The 15,363-nt window shown below is 40.5% G+C and overlaps 1 protein-coding gene across 2 annotated transcripts in view; it reads right to left on the bottom strand.

The window, feature by feature from the left end:
- The window catches only part of LOC126871729 (uncharacterized), a 113,812-nt gene extending 99,980 nt beyond the window's left edge, over positions 1-13,832 (bottom strand). For both annotated transcript variants that reach the window (XR_007691727.1, XM_050630874.1), the window contains exon 1: positions 13,528-13,832. The gene's annotated coding sequence lies outside the window, so the exon portion shown is untranslated. The remainder of the gene's footprint in view (positions 1-13,527) is intronic.
- Positions 13,833-15,363: the final 1,531 nt, after the last annotated feature.

Genomic DNA, 15,363 nt, shown 5'->3' with positions numbered 1-15,363 from the left:
TACGTTTGTAAAGATTCGTGTAACTGCTGCGTAGGACATAGGTGTTTCGCGGTTAGGCTACGAAATAACTATCTCTTTACGCAGGCCCATGATCAAGTAGAGTCAGAACTCGACATTCTTGCCAATAGGCTGAATGTCGAGACCGATGCATAATGTTTAATAACTCATGGGCGGGTCTCGTGCGTAGTCACCTCCTCGTGGTGAGACCTGGTAATTGGCATCGTTTTCCAAAGATTAATTAACTAATTTATTTTTCGAAAACGATACCAAGCCAAGAACTACGCTTGTAAATTTTGTTTATTAAATCATTAAATCGATATTATTTTTTAAACTATCTACCTTACAATGCATCTATGGTTATATTACATTAGCGAAATATAATTAAGATATAATTTAAAAGTGTAATTAATAATAAATACTTTTGGTACTTATTAAGATGCAAATAAGAATGGAATATTCATAAAATAAAATAACTCTATCCAAACCATCGTAGCTGTTCTAAGGACGATTCTAATGATCAGATTCAGGTGCTCATTATTTCGTATATATGTGTAGGACATTTATGTCGATGAAAGAAGAAAACAAACACAAGTCCAACGCTAACATTGTCATAACACTAAAACGAGGATTCAAAGAAAACATCTAAGCGAAAGCTTTTTTTCTTGGAATCTTCCCCCAACGGGTCTTGTTTCCCTGTCGCAACCCTCTTCGTTTTATTCCCTTTGAAAGCACTCGATGAAATAAAGAATTCTTTTTAACAATATTACTCCATCGTTTTAATCTCGTTCGATCTTCGCGATGTTACGCTACCAGATGTAAACCTTTCACTTCGCTCGTTTGTCCTGGATAATTAATTCGCGTTCGAATATATCGAAATACGCTTCAACCGAGAATCATCTTACGTTATTCGGATTTGTCATAACGAGGGAAAATCTCATTAGGTCGGAGACGATTTAACGTCAACGCGAACACCGTAGAAGATGTTGGCATTTGAAGGCAGGTAATTGGAAGAAGATACTGTCATTAAACGAGGAACACAAGTATTGATTTACTAGAGCAAATTAACGTTCGTCCGTGGGAGTTGCGATTGCGGTTCGGCGAAATAAAATCGTTAGAAGAATGCGGTTGATCTCGCGGAGTCCTCGTTAACCTACCATACACTCTTTGTTAACTTATTTTCCGAATTTTTCACGTTAAGGCGCGTTAGTTGAAAGATCGACCGAGCGAAGTGCTCTGAAAAGGATCAAAGAAACTGGCAGAATTATTTCGTGAAGCACGATGTATCACGAGGGAAACTATTCTTCGGATAATCTATTTTAACGAGAACGAGACCAGCTTTTTTAATTAATTCGGAATATTTTCAGCTGCATTGAGAAGTAGATTTAAGGTTTGAATAAGAATCGAAGAAAAGTCGCGATACGCTATAATCTCTACCTAAGGAAACGTTTTCCAGAGTTTTGTCGAAGATCTTAAAGAACATCTACACCCAAGTGGAAATATTTCCCAAGTTTCGTATATTGCACGGAGCGATATCGTTGTAAAATCCAACTCGTTAACTGGCGTAATAATAAAACGTCGAACTGTTAATTATCGTTAAATTCGTATTGGCACTTTAATTCTCACGTAATGGCAAGTCTTCTCCAATCTCGAACATGTAAGCTAGGAATTGCGTGCAACTTGCATTTCCCAGGTGAAACTTTAAACGTAGAAACAACTAGCAGATGGCAGGAAACGATCACAGGTATGATCGTACTTTCCTCGTCGACGTTTCCTCTTCGCTGGTTCAACGCTGGTTCGGTCCGTTCCTCGTCGCGTTAGACGACTCGCGAGGAATATCTCGTGCATTTTAAGTAGCTATTTGCTGTAGACAATCTAGACGATCCAAACAATCTAGAGATCGGCCGTTGCGCAACAAGTACACGTCAAAATTCAAAGGACAGCGTTTCCATAGATTATTTGCGCACCACTCTGACTTCCCATTAGCAAAGTGGTAGGCTGTCATCGAGATTACATTTCGCAGAGATCGTCGGTACGGACAAACGTAAGAGAATGCGAGAATTATTTTCTGGACGTGAGAATGGCGAATTTAAACGTTGCTTTCACGATAAAACATCAAATGGATGGAATAAATTTCTATCTATGTCCCCTTTCTCTTCTGCTTTCGAAGAATATCTTGCAGAAAGTTTCAGGAAATGTTATTCGAAGAATAGCTAATGATATAAAATGTTTTGGTTCGTCGACAACTTTTTTCTTTTACAGGTCGAGATACTTGTTATAGGCATCGAACAAATAGTGGAGGAAAAAGTGCAGCAAGCATGGAAACGAACTTTCCCAGGAAACATCGCGACATCACGAATGACGAAAGTTGCGAGGTCGTAAAAAGTTTGTCGAACAAAATTTTAACTCGCGCCCGCGCTTCCCTTGAAATTTCGAAAGTCACTAACAGGACTAACAAAGCAACTTTAATTGAAGTTGCGGAAAGACAGAGGCGAAGAAAACTTGCGTGGCCTAACGAAAGGCTGCACGACGCGGCACTTCTTCTTTCATCAAATTCCCGTTCTTTTTAACATTCCGCGCTTTTTATCATCTGTTCGCTACGTTGTAACGAGCGAAGAAGTATCGTTACGTTATTTCTGGTCCAGAGACTCCTCGTATCATATCGTATCGCCGTATTCAAACATTTAGTTGCAAAGCGTTGCGTTAAGGCTAGCAAAACTATGGGGTAATTCCCAATACCAGAGACCGACGTCAAAATCATTGCACGACCGATGAAAAGTTTCCTTCGTTCGTAAGTCATCGTGCCGCTCATACTGGTGAAGCATACAGGGCGTATAATTTGTATATCACGCGACAAGTATCGAATTTGTAAAGAATACATTTGAAAATGCAAGCTTTGTCTTTGTTATCCTGAACCGCTGTGTCCGGGTCTCGGATTTTCCTAGAAAATATCGTCGATTCCCTGCAATTCCATCGACGAATCTTCGAACTTCGAACTGAGAAGCCGCGGTATAACAGTACAATAAACAGTCGCATTTCATCGTAATTTCTACATGTATATAAATTATTTATACGAACAGAATAACAAAACGAAAATTTGCAAAAGTTCTATATTAGTTTGAATCTTCTCTGACCAATTTAGGAGGATCAATAAGTTTTTATAAGATTCTTGGATGATGAAGAATCGCTGACGTAAGGTGTCCCAAGCTGTGTTACTCAGCAACGATATCATCTCTTCATTTGGCCTTCACCTTATACGCTATAACTCTCTTTGCTTCGGTCGAAGTTCTCGTAAAATGTTTCGCGTAACTACACGAGGCAGCTGAATGATCACGGTCATGTAATCGTAATAAAATTCAATAATGGAGTCCTGGGACGTGGATGTTCATTTAACGAGGCTGGAGTACGTGGCGTAATAACCTTCGGTAAGAGTAACCTTGTAAATTTTAAACCGTCTACTTTGTCGCAGTGTGTATTGCTGTGTAGATAGACTGTAGGTTCGTGGGCGTCGAACGTAATTACGCGACCAAGTATCGAAGGAGCGAAAAAACTACCCATTATGGCAAATTCCAGCCCGTGGAAAATCACCTTTAGGAGAAGCGAGTTAGATTTAACGTAGTAAAAATTTCGTTCGAAAGATAAATGTCATAAACTTGAAGGGACTTGGATCTACCATTATGGGGTAGAAAACACGACGAAACAGAGAATTTTCTTGAGAAGCAGATAAAGTTGCAGGAGAAATAATATTTTATATTGGAAAAAGAAGTACAGGATAATCTGACAGATCTCGGTGAAAAATTGCGCAGTGGAGAGATAAAATGTGAAGTGTCTGATTTTGACATTATTTGAAATATATTCCATACTTTTAACGCCAAAATTATCAAAACTCACGGTTTCCAGATGTTTTTATCTCGTTGTTACCAAAAATATCCAACCACTTCTGATAAAATCGATATCGATTTTTCTTAAAATGGAATTAATGTCGTTCAACTACGACTATAACGATGATTTAAACTGGAATTATCCGTGTGTATTTAGTATATTGGTGGCTCTAGTATTTCAAGATAGCGTACTACTTTCGTATCTTTCATAACAAGAGTATTTTACTGTTATCGATAAGAGTTATCGGTGGTTGGCTCAAAATTTGATCGGGTAAAGGCACCGTGAAGGTCTTAACACGCGCGAAATATCGGCGAACGACGCTTGCAACCTGACATTTACAGTCCAAGCTCGAAACGAGCATCGCCGCTTTGCCGAAATTGTGAATTTGTTCAGTCGTCGGGGACAGGGGGTTAAATCCCTGAGAAGTAACGGCCACGAAATTACACTTGGCAAACTAATTATGCTAGCCGGGTAACGTCCCGTCGTATGTCAACACCAATTATCATGGTGAACTGGAGCGTTGGACCGAGAGTTTCCGAAATCTCCGCAGGAAAACCAACTCACGAAATCGTATCTCCATGGCGAACTTTCCTGGGAATGTTCCATTTTGTTTTTTCTTTTGCGGACTATTAAAAAGTTCGAATTTACATACTTTTAATCAACGGATTACTTTTCTTTGTTTATTCGTTCGTACGTTTACTGCTACCAGCTTTCTCTCGTTTTCAAGTTATCGATTTTTAACCGCTGGAAACATTTTGCTGTAATTTTGTTCGCCTATTAAATAACAAGCATATAAGCGAATCATGCGAATATCTTGAAATCTAGAAACTTGCGAGGATTTTTTACAAATCGAATAATTCGTTATTTTTGCGTAGAATCGCAAACGACGTAAACGAACTAAGTTTTACAATTCCCCAACAAGAAGAGAGAAAGAAAAAAGCGGGAGAAATGAAATATGGCGAGTAATTTATATTAAAATTACAAGTCCAAAGTTCAATTTTACAAACGGACGGTATAAGAACTACGCTGTGTAAGAAATTTGTCGGCTGCTCGAGACCATACTTTTACCACCGCCAATGACAAGAGTTGCTCGGAAATAAAACTTTTTTGAATCTTCCATCAAGATTCTTTCTTCGTCGAAAAATAACTCTTTTCGACCTAGTTTCAACGTTTACCCCGTCCAAGAGTGGTATTTGTCAGGATAAGCAGGTATGCCATGCCTACGTGAGGAAAATGGGGTGGGTGGTTTTAATTCGACAAACGCAAAAGATACGACAGGACGAAAAAAAAAAAAGAAAAAAACATAGAATGACAAAAGCACGATGCCGGTAAACCGGAATTATCTTTCTGCCGTGTACATTTTCCCTGGCACGGTTTGTTCTGTGAATTTCGTACGACGCGTCAACCAACTTGCCAACTGTCCACTCTTTTCTCTTCCTCTCGCTCCTCCGAGGTGAAAGCATCGCGATTTCTTGCCTAATTTATTAACGTTCTGTTGTCGCGAAACGGCTGCACGCGATAGTGCAACGACGCGTGTTTTTACTTTGACAAATTTCACTCGCGCGGGTATTAAAACGAGAAAATGCTGACGAGATACATACGGTTGGACCTAACAGTGGCAATAAACGAAACGATCGTTCGATTAGCGTTTCTTAATACTTCGTCGTTATATGTTCGATTCGTTTGAAATGGAATGAAAAGGTATCTTGCAACGTACGCGTGTTTTTCAATTTACTCTGCTCTAATCACTAGGTTTTTGCACAACGAACGTTGCTTTTTCATTGATCCTTGGAAAATACGCTAAAATATGAAGCAGAAATACATAAAGAAAGAATGGGAAAGGCAAAGAACGCTTACTCGTAAAGAATAGGATTACTATGGTATTCCTTAAGATACGGATTCGTGGGTCGATTCGAATCAATCACCCTGTCCGCGAAATTTCTATCCAATGATGGTACACACGAATGAATCGGCCAAATTTGCCCTCCTGTATGATCGTTAATCAAATTTCAATGGAACCGCTTCGTACATTCATAAATCGTCGCCTGTTGGCACAGCCACAGCGGTCGTGATTTTTCCAAACGGGGGTAACATCGAACGTAAAGTGCCCCACAGCGCATAAATTATTTCGTCTTTGATAAAGAAAAGAAAAAGATATATAGTTACCTTTATCGTATTTGAAAGGGATATCGAAGGGTCAAGACTCGCGTTAAAAGTAATTGTAAAATATAAAGCACAACGGAACGCGAGATAATTCGTTTCATCGAGAAAAGAACAGAAATTTTGTTTAGCTTCCCTTGAACCTTATCCGTGCGAAATGCATGCGAACCAAACAGCATGAAATTGCTGCTGATCCTTATTACAGAAATCCAGCTCGAAGCCCGTCGAGCTCGTGCTTTGCCGTTCAATCTGTTCTGCAACTCACGGTGGACGGCGCGAGGCAATAAATCTTCACGTAGCTAGAAAAAGCGCAGGGAAAAAAATAAGAGTAGACGTGAAAGAGGAAGTTGCTTGGTCGATCGTAGGATAAAAAGCGTAGGAAAGCCAGTCAACGTGGAACATGTCGAGAATACTTGGCTCGTAGAAGGGATAACCACGACATGGGATGCTAAGGACATTGTTAACACGCTGTGTACCGAACGTCAAAGGCGTGGATTGACTGTCGGCCATGGGAAAAGAGACGATGGAATTCGGAAAAGCGTGACGAACATCGCGCAGCGAGATATTGTAAGGATGCTTGGGAATATTTTAAAAAGAGATGGAATTTCTCATTTAAATGAAAAGAGAAAATATTCGATTGCGATGTCGTTGCATCTTCGGTAAAAGGAAAGATATTTGCGAGTGTAATAAACCCGCGATTTAATGGAATATCGACCTGTGGACAAGCATACTTTGCTGTAACTTTGTTTTACGTAGGAAAATGGCTCGAAGCAATGGATATCAAGCTATTCTACTTTTCTAATTATAGTTCACTATCGATGACTTCTCTTTTACTTTTCGCAGTAACGTATTGAAGTTTTTCTTCCATCTTGTACTCTTATTTCCCGCCATTGTAATTACATGAATCATCCATAGCTCTGGGGGACATCTTCGATTTGATATCTACGGACTTGGGATTTCTGGAATCTAAGATTCTCCGGAATAGCTTCATATCTTAGCGACATACGAAGCCCTTAAGACGTCTTGGGAACTCTTATCCCTTCAGAACCTTCGAGGTCTTCCTGGTTCCTTTGTATTTCTAGAATGTCGAGGACTCGCTCGAAATTCCACAACGTTTATTTTACATTACTGGTATCAATTCCCGTTCAGTTCCTTCGAATTCCAAACACATCGAAAACACAACGTGTATTCGCAAATTCAAGCAAAGCAAATTCTTTGGAGAGTCTTCATTGTGAACCACGATCTTGCATCGTAGAATCCCAACGAATTAAATCGTTAGATATTAATATTGTACCATCTTAAATAATCGCGACAACTTAGAACTTTAGCATAGAACTACGATGTGATGCCGAAGAGTTTGTTCCTTAGAGAGAGTTTAATCTTTAGTTTAATATAATTATAACGCCGATGATACATATTTAAGAAATGGATGAAGAAATGGAAGAAATAAATGTGTGAGAAGTAGAAAACGATAGCTTCAACTTGGAAAAGTCGGAAAGTAAAAGGAAGAGAAAACATGAAGCGGAAATGTAAAACATTTGACGTACGATTAATACAAATGAACAAATAAGCTATGAAATGATATATCGTCTTGATTTTAATATTTACATATCTATGGAGTCGTTCTGTTTAATATAATAACACGATTAGGATCAACTACCTTCTCTCTATCCACTTAAAATCCAACACGTACCTATATAACTATAATTTTCAGTCAGTATAACTATAATGTTCAGTTTAACCTTCTCCAAACTTTGCAATATCGAAACCTGGGCGAAATCCCATCGAATGGATCCTACCGGATATATTATTCCATCAGACGAGTTTCTAACGAGAGATAGCGATCATGTCTGCTCTTTTCTCTCAATTTTCTCGTTCGGATCGACCAACAGCCGAAGGAAATTCATCGTGATTGTCAGGTTGCGTAGATCGTAATACACTCTTTGTCCTGTCCATTGCTCCTTTGTCCGCCTCCAGTTTTACTTCCATTCTTGCCGGTTTCGAGAAGGAAACGTGACGTTAATTGTATCCGATACAACGCGGAGATTTTATGGCGAAGGTTGGATAAACGCCTTTTGACAGCTGTGACAGCCAAAGAAGGAGAAAAAAACGAAATAAAACGTGGAAATTGCAGAACGTCGAGATAGCTGGACAAACGAACGACGTATCTAAAAGCACGCCATTTACTTTTAACGAAACTTCGATACCTGGCGAAGATTCTGAATTCTAAATCGTACACATTTTTTAACGAAATTTGCTAATTCCAATGTTAACAAATTTCTCAGGTTAATTTAAACTAAATTCCTAGGAAAATTCAAAGTAACGTTCGGAGCAACGTTTTCGGCCGCAGCGAATTGGCATGGAGAATTTATTCCCCGAGTGAGTTACGGTATTCGATCCTCGAATCCACGAATTTACGAGGATCGGCGGCTTTAGAAAGATCGGAAGGAATAAACATGGCGACAGGACGGAGAATTCGAATCGGTTTGGATGGTTTCGTCGGTCGTCACGCGACAGTCGCTTCGTTATACAAAGAAATTTCGATACGCCCGCGCCCTTGAGAAGATCGCAAATATTCTTCTCACGTTCGCCGCCATTGCCAACCTTGCGCTTACGTCTATTTTCTCGAGGCTTAACACCATGAACCTCTGTCCCTGTGTTTAACTTTGTCGCTGCTAGGGGAATACTCTGGAAAAGCCACGAACTCGATTACGCGATTCGCCTAGAAAAACGCGCTGAGGGCGATGTTTAGACGAGTTGACGCCCTGGCAAAATATCTTTTCCCGCAGAACGCTACGTCTGAGAGGAACGTTGCTCTCGGTTCCGGGTTCTAGACTTTCTATGAATTCGATACGAAAGAGAAATATCGAACTTGCAAGAACTTTACGCATGAGAAATTTCTTTTTAAGAAAACATTTTACTCCAGCAAATTTCTACAACTGGTCGACGGTTTTGTTTTTATCGCGAGAAACGTTCGGTTCGAAATAATTGATGAATTCCGGGCCGTGGAATTGAGTTCAACGTTTCTGAAACTTTTACAGCAAGGTTTATTTAACTACGCGTTGCAAGCTTGAACGAAGAACTTCTTTCTGGCAACTGGGGTATCTGTTGTGTGCTTTGTGTGTGTACATGTATGGGAAATCCACGAAAATTGACGTTGACGAATCTGGAGGAAGGGACGAGTGTTTTCAACGATCAACAGAGGAAACAAAGTGTGCGTACAAATTGTACAAAGAATGGAATTAATGGGAATAAAAAGGAGCGCATTAAATTAGAAATAATTGCAACGTAGAAGAAGTGCAGCTATTCTGTACGAGGTTACTTGTTGAATGCCAGGGAAAACCAGGGGTTCGATAGGTGGGCGATGCGTGTGAAGTTGGTTGCTTGGTAGAACATGTCGCTGAAATTCACCGGATCTATTACCATATGAATAGACCTGACTCTGCGTGACAGCGTAGGAAAACGCGAGATGAGACGCGTGATAACGATTTCCATAAATATTGGCCATGTAATTCGACCATGTCGAGCAAACGAGCGTTTCAAGAACTATCGTTAACGGTGCGCACGAGCGATTCTAGCCGATTCGTACGAAAATCAACTGTACACTTTGCAATTGAATAAAATATTCCTCTTTTCGTGATTCTTTTAAATCGCAGAACTCTAAATAGACAGAACTAGAACAGAAGACTCGTTCGAATTAAAAGGCCGGAACGTACGTCAATATTGTCTTTTAATTCACATAGTAATATCGGCTTTTTCTAGAATATATGTTAATGTACGAATGTGGAGTTTCTGGTTTCTGTTATACGAGAGACGATCCTTCCTTCGCGCACCGGTTGATCAAACTATTAAACAGACTCATTAGGAAAATTGAGTTGACGGCGTCGGTATAATCACAGTAATATTTCCTTTCTCGTCCGGCTAAATTCCATCAAATTAATGACGCTGGATCTATTAACAGAAATCAACGGCGACGTTCATTGGCTCTCTCGTGAATCATCTTGCACGATTTCGCCGACCTACGAATCTATTTATAGTGGATAGAGTGGGCGACGTTCGAGTTCGGCATCATCGGAAATGGCTTTTGTACTTGCACAGTCGTGAAATCGAGTCTTTATCGATAGATCGATGAGACGCGAGTACGTTCGACTTCGGTTACGCGTGCTCTACGTGTCGCAACTTCGCATCCTTTCAACGTGAAATCGATGTGAAATCGACGTGAAAATGCTAAAGTGACTCTTTGTAGTCTTGCGATGATTTATTTCAGGAATATAAAGTTGGAAAATTTTATCAATCTCGCTTACTTTTCTAATGAATCTTTTATTCTCTTTGACACGTAACTGTCTTTTATACGTATGTAGCTATATTATACGTAGATGTAGCTGAGAGAGATTGGCATCATGCATTTTTCATATCGACGCGTATCGTACGACGACATGATGCTAGGCATTCGATACCAGAGTGTCAAAAAAAAAAAAAAAAAAAAAAAAGAAAGAAATATTCTTTTTACAAAATTGTTTCTTTTATGAGACTTCTCGAATAATCTGATAGATATTGTTAGCGAAATTTTCCAAGTTAAACAACTTACGAATTACGAGCTATCGATGACAATAGATTCTCTGGGGCAACACCAGAAAGTTCGGTGACCAAACGAGCAATAAATTAATATCGTGCAATTGTAGAAACTAGGAGTCCAATTGTGCAACAGGAGTCCTACAACAACGCTTCACTTGTCAATTTGCTAGTATTAATTGGTAAATTATCGTGCACACGAATATTGAATATCGCCGTCGTATGTCTGACCAAAGCTAGGACTTACTACTGCACACTCCATCTGCGCTATTCTATAAATTCTACGTTCTATTTTCCCGAATTTCCTATCTTATTACGACTACAAACTACCACGATGGCATATTAAAAAAAGAAGAAGATGACACTTCGCATTCATTTCGCTGCATATTCAAACGTCCAACTTCCTTCAATGCTGTGGCAATTCCCATCCTTAACAAACTCGATCAATTACTACTCAAACAAATTTACGCACGATAGAAAGAGAAATCCTTTGATTTAGATTCTAATACATTTCCAACGAAGCATCGATACGTAATCGCAATGTTCGTCCAATTCGAACAGATGCAGAATCTCTATGAGATTCTCGAGGACGTATTCGACTCTGACTCCGTTTGATCCTATTAGGAATCGCTCGATTCCCGCGTAAAGGGCAGTTATCCACCTATGGAATAATTTAAGACACGCATCAACAGACATTTTGCTTTGATACGCGAAGCGATAATTGGGCTGAATCTCATTCGCGTATTGTTCGCTGCTTTGAAAACCGAGTTTGTATCAGCCCGTTGCTTGAATCATTGGCGTCGGGATTATTAAACTCGCCTCGTTCGTTCTATGTTTGGTATCGATCTCTTTCCTATGGTGGTTGGTAAGTTCTATTTGAAGGGGATGTTTCACGCGTTTGGACGGAAAATTAGGTCGAAGAGTCGGGCTTGATTATTGGAATGGATGGATTCGTTGTTTTAGGGGTTGTCTGTTTGTTAGTACGAGGGACGGGAAACTGTCGGCGTGCACGGGGGTAGAGAGTTAAGGTCAGGTGCTATTATATGGAGGAGAACGAAGAGTGGACTTTATAAAAGTTCGATCCCGGGGAATTATCAAGTTTAATAAAGGAGGCGGGCAGAAGAAGGGAATAAAATTGTTGGAAGAAAAATAAACGATTCGGAGAATTTTTAGATAAAATCTTGCCTAATATTTCAAAATTTTCAAATGAAATTTTACTAAAAGATGGCTGATTATAATCGAAAGAACGATAAAGCGTGAAACGAGCAAAAAGGTAATTTTTGTAAAACATATTATTTCTTGTAATAAATAAATTATACGAATATATTTCTATTCCTTGTGTAGGAATAATCTCTGTCTATTCGACTATTCGAATCTACCAAGTGTCACCTGTTAGCCATCCGTGACGAGAAGCGGATAGCCCAAGTAATCGTGACGATAAAATGGCACCATAGTCGCTGGTCAACGACTTACTTTGCGCTCTCACCTCGCAAAACTCGGCGTTTCGATCGATATCACTCGCTATTTCGATAAGAATTATCATCAATGGGGACTGCTCAACGATATCGCATCGACTGCTACCGTATAGGAGATTTCGCTGAGCTCAACTTACTCTTACGAGCGAATCTCGGATAACAATATGTTACTTGGATCATATAATCGAACTTTTCTCGTAGAAGGTATTACGTGCAAAAAGATGCAACATTTTGAAGAATACAGTAACGTCTTTCCATTTCAATTCTGAGATTGAATTTTTAGGTAATCCGTGTCGAATGTAAGAGCGTGAATCTCGTTAATGTTCCAAATATACGCTGTCGGCCAAAAGTTTCGGATCATTCAGCATTCCATTGAGTCCAGGGATTTAAAATTGAAAAGGATTCGGCTTATGGAATTCTGTTGTCTCAAAAAGAAGTCTTTAGTGAAACATTTATCGAAATAGGGTAAATTACTATCGACATTCCATTGTGATATTAATTTCGAATTAATAAAATAGTTAAAATAATAAATAATTCCATGTTTCTTGTAGATAGTATACACGCGTATAATTAGATCATTCGATAATACCAATATCGCTATTTATAAGTAACGTGTATGAATGGTCACATCGTTCAGACGTCTGTGTCTCTATTATTCGTATCTGAAAATAGCACGCGAAGTCAGTTGATCTAACTTTAATTCTATCTGGAATGTTCATTTCCATATCAGAACGAGCGAATGAAATAATTTCTTATGGGAATCGTAACAGACTGGAGTCGCATTTGTAATTTTGTCATTAACAAAGTTAACATTAAGTTAACTCTGCGTCGCGCAGAGTTACGCGTATCGTCGAACCTAAGCCGCGTCACGACTCCGGTCATTCGGTGCACGAGTACTCGCGCCGATTTTAAAGAGCGACTGCAGAGCGACAACTAGTCCTGGGTCAACGTATCGTATCGAGTCGATTCTTCGCCATTAAACGAGGCATATATTCCATTCACGAGAACTTTTGAAAGCTTGAATGTACGCATCGTGTGTCTCGTCGAAAGATCAAGTTTTATATCGAATGCCTAATACCGAGATTAAATATTAAAAATCACGCTCCACGTATCGTGATATCAAAAGTTACATAAAATTACGTCGAAGATATTAGAAGCCGTAAGAAAAAAGAAAAAAAAATCACAGATGCAACTCAAAACACAAAAGATTAAACTTCCAAAGTCTTGGTTAATGGGAATTGATGCTGAAAACGCGAAAAGTCCTTCATTGCGACAACCTGCAACCGTGACATCGATTTCTCTGCTGAAAACCTCGACGAACCCTCCCCCATAAGTACCCATCTGCAACCCCATTACAAAATATTTCTCGAAACGTGTGCATAAATATTTCATTGATCCTGTTGCGAGAAAATCATTTGGAAACTGTAAACCATCCGCGTACCTGTTACGCCGTCGGACCAAGATTTCCCGCGTGAGTGGATGCAGCAGCAGGAAGCGCGGTGGTTGGCTCGACGCCTGGTCGACACTTGCGGAGAACCGGGCAGCCCTCTGTAACGTAAACACCAACGTTGAACGCGAGATACGATCGAGTGAACGATCATAGAACGACTGGTGGAACCGGTTGATGTAACGCGGCGACGTGAAACTGTACGACGGACGCGACCGTTGGCGTCGCGACGCCGCTCTGACGAACGCCGGCGTCTCGTCGCCTCGACCCGGCCGTACCAGGCCTTGCACCCTCTCCGACGTCCCCTCCACACGCCGCAACTCCTCCCTCTGTGGCGGGTGACGCAGGCGTACGGCAGCCGCAGGTAGGCGCCGCGACGCCTGAAACGCCGTGGCCACCTACACGAGCCGGGAACACGGATGACGTGGGCCTCGTCGTGTGGGTGCACTCGGCGTCATTGATACTTCTATCGCGTAAATTCCACGCCGCGAAATCTACGTCGCGTCTTCCAATCGAATGGTAGATCGAGGCTACGCGGCAGGACGTGTTCGAATTTGTTTGTGTTCGGTATTGGTGAACACCGAGGATTATATGACGTAGGAGGATGTTTGATGATCGCGTGATTTCGTAGGGTGAATAATGCACGAGATGCGTTTGGAAGCGAAAACGGGGTGATTTTAGTCGAGCATCTTTCCATGTATGGAACACGCGGGTTTAGTATCGTTTTCGGGTACTTAAGGTCGACGACCAACACTGTTGTTTCGTGGTTGGCGATGTAACGCACCGCGCTGATGATAGGAGTGAGTGATAAGTTGTACGAATAAAATAAAGAGTATCTTATGATATGTAAAATCAAAAGATAGAAAAAATGTATGTACAGAGGATAAATTCAGGCGCTAGAACACTGACCCTGTGCATTATTCGTGTCTTCGTATGATATTTAAAGATAGAATCCCATTCTAGCAATATACCGCGGTGATTTCTGACGATCCTCGAATCAAGTCTGGTCTGGAACGCGTTGCGTCAAATTAGAAGCGAAGTAGTACCGATTTTGATATCAATTATGTGCGATCTAGCGCACACTTGGTGGGTGGCGATTAAGTCGCAGTTAGATTGCGTTATGTTTGGATTAGGAATCGATTAGCTCGGGTTTCCATGTCGCTTAGGTCCTAACAGATCTCCGGTCGGGTGTCTAAATGAAATTAGTTTTGGTTTACATGCTATTTAGCCCCAATATCCCTAAAGTCTCTGACGCAACAGGGCTCAGACGCAGGAAATTCTAAGGCTAAGAGAAACGTAGAAAGTTTAAAAAATTCCATAAGGAGAGCCTTAATCGAATCCGATTACTTTTCTCGGGGCTTCTTCCCCAAAGTTATAACGCGTATCAGAGGATTCATGAAACACGACTAAAGCTATCGAGGGGAAGTTAAAAAGCGTCTCAACCAAAAGTATCAATTACCTCGGGCCGTCCCTGTGTCCCACGAAGGTCTCGCGTCTTCATAAATTTACGAGCGAATTTATTCGCCTGGTCGCGCTAAGATTGTTGTAGATCCCCATAACCCTGTGTGCATCTTGAGTACGCCGTAAATCTAGTCGGTCGTAATAAAGCGTGAGTTAAAACTGGTCAAGGCCTATGAGGTCCTTGCATCAAGAACACCTAGGACCAAACTTTCTTCCATGAAACTTCATCGACGTTCAAGAAAGATTTATCCTGTCTATATAGATGGCCATTTCGAGAAAATTATTCTCCTTGTCGTTTCATGAAAATTTGAAATTCCCAATGAAATTCCCAGTAAATATTTTTCCACGTAGATTGCGAAGAAAATTGCG

The sequence above is a fragment of the Bombus huntii genome, chromosome 12 (genome assembly GCF_024542735.1).
Source record: "Bombus huntii isolate Logan2020A chromosome 12, iyBomHunt1.1, whole genome shotgun sequence".
NCBI lineage: Eukaryota > Metazoa > Arthropoda > Insecta > Hymenoptera > Apidae > Bombus > Bombus huntii.
Note: the sequence above shows the minus strand (reverse complement) of the source record. Positions and strands in the feature narration are given on the sequence as shown.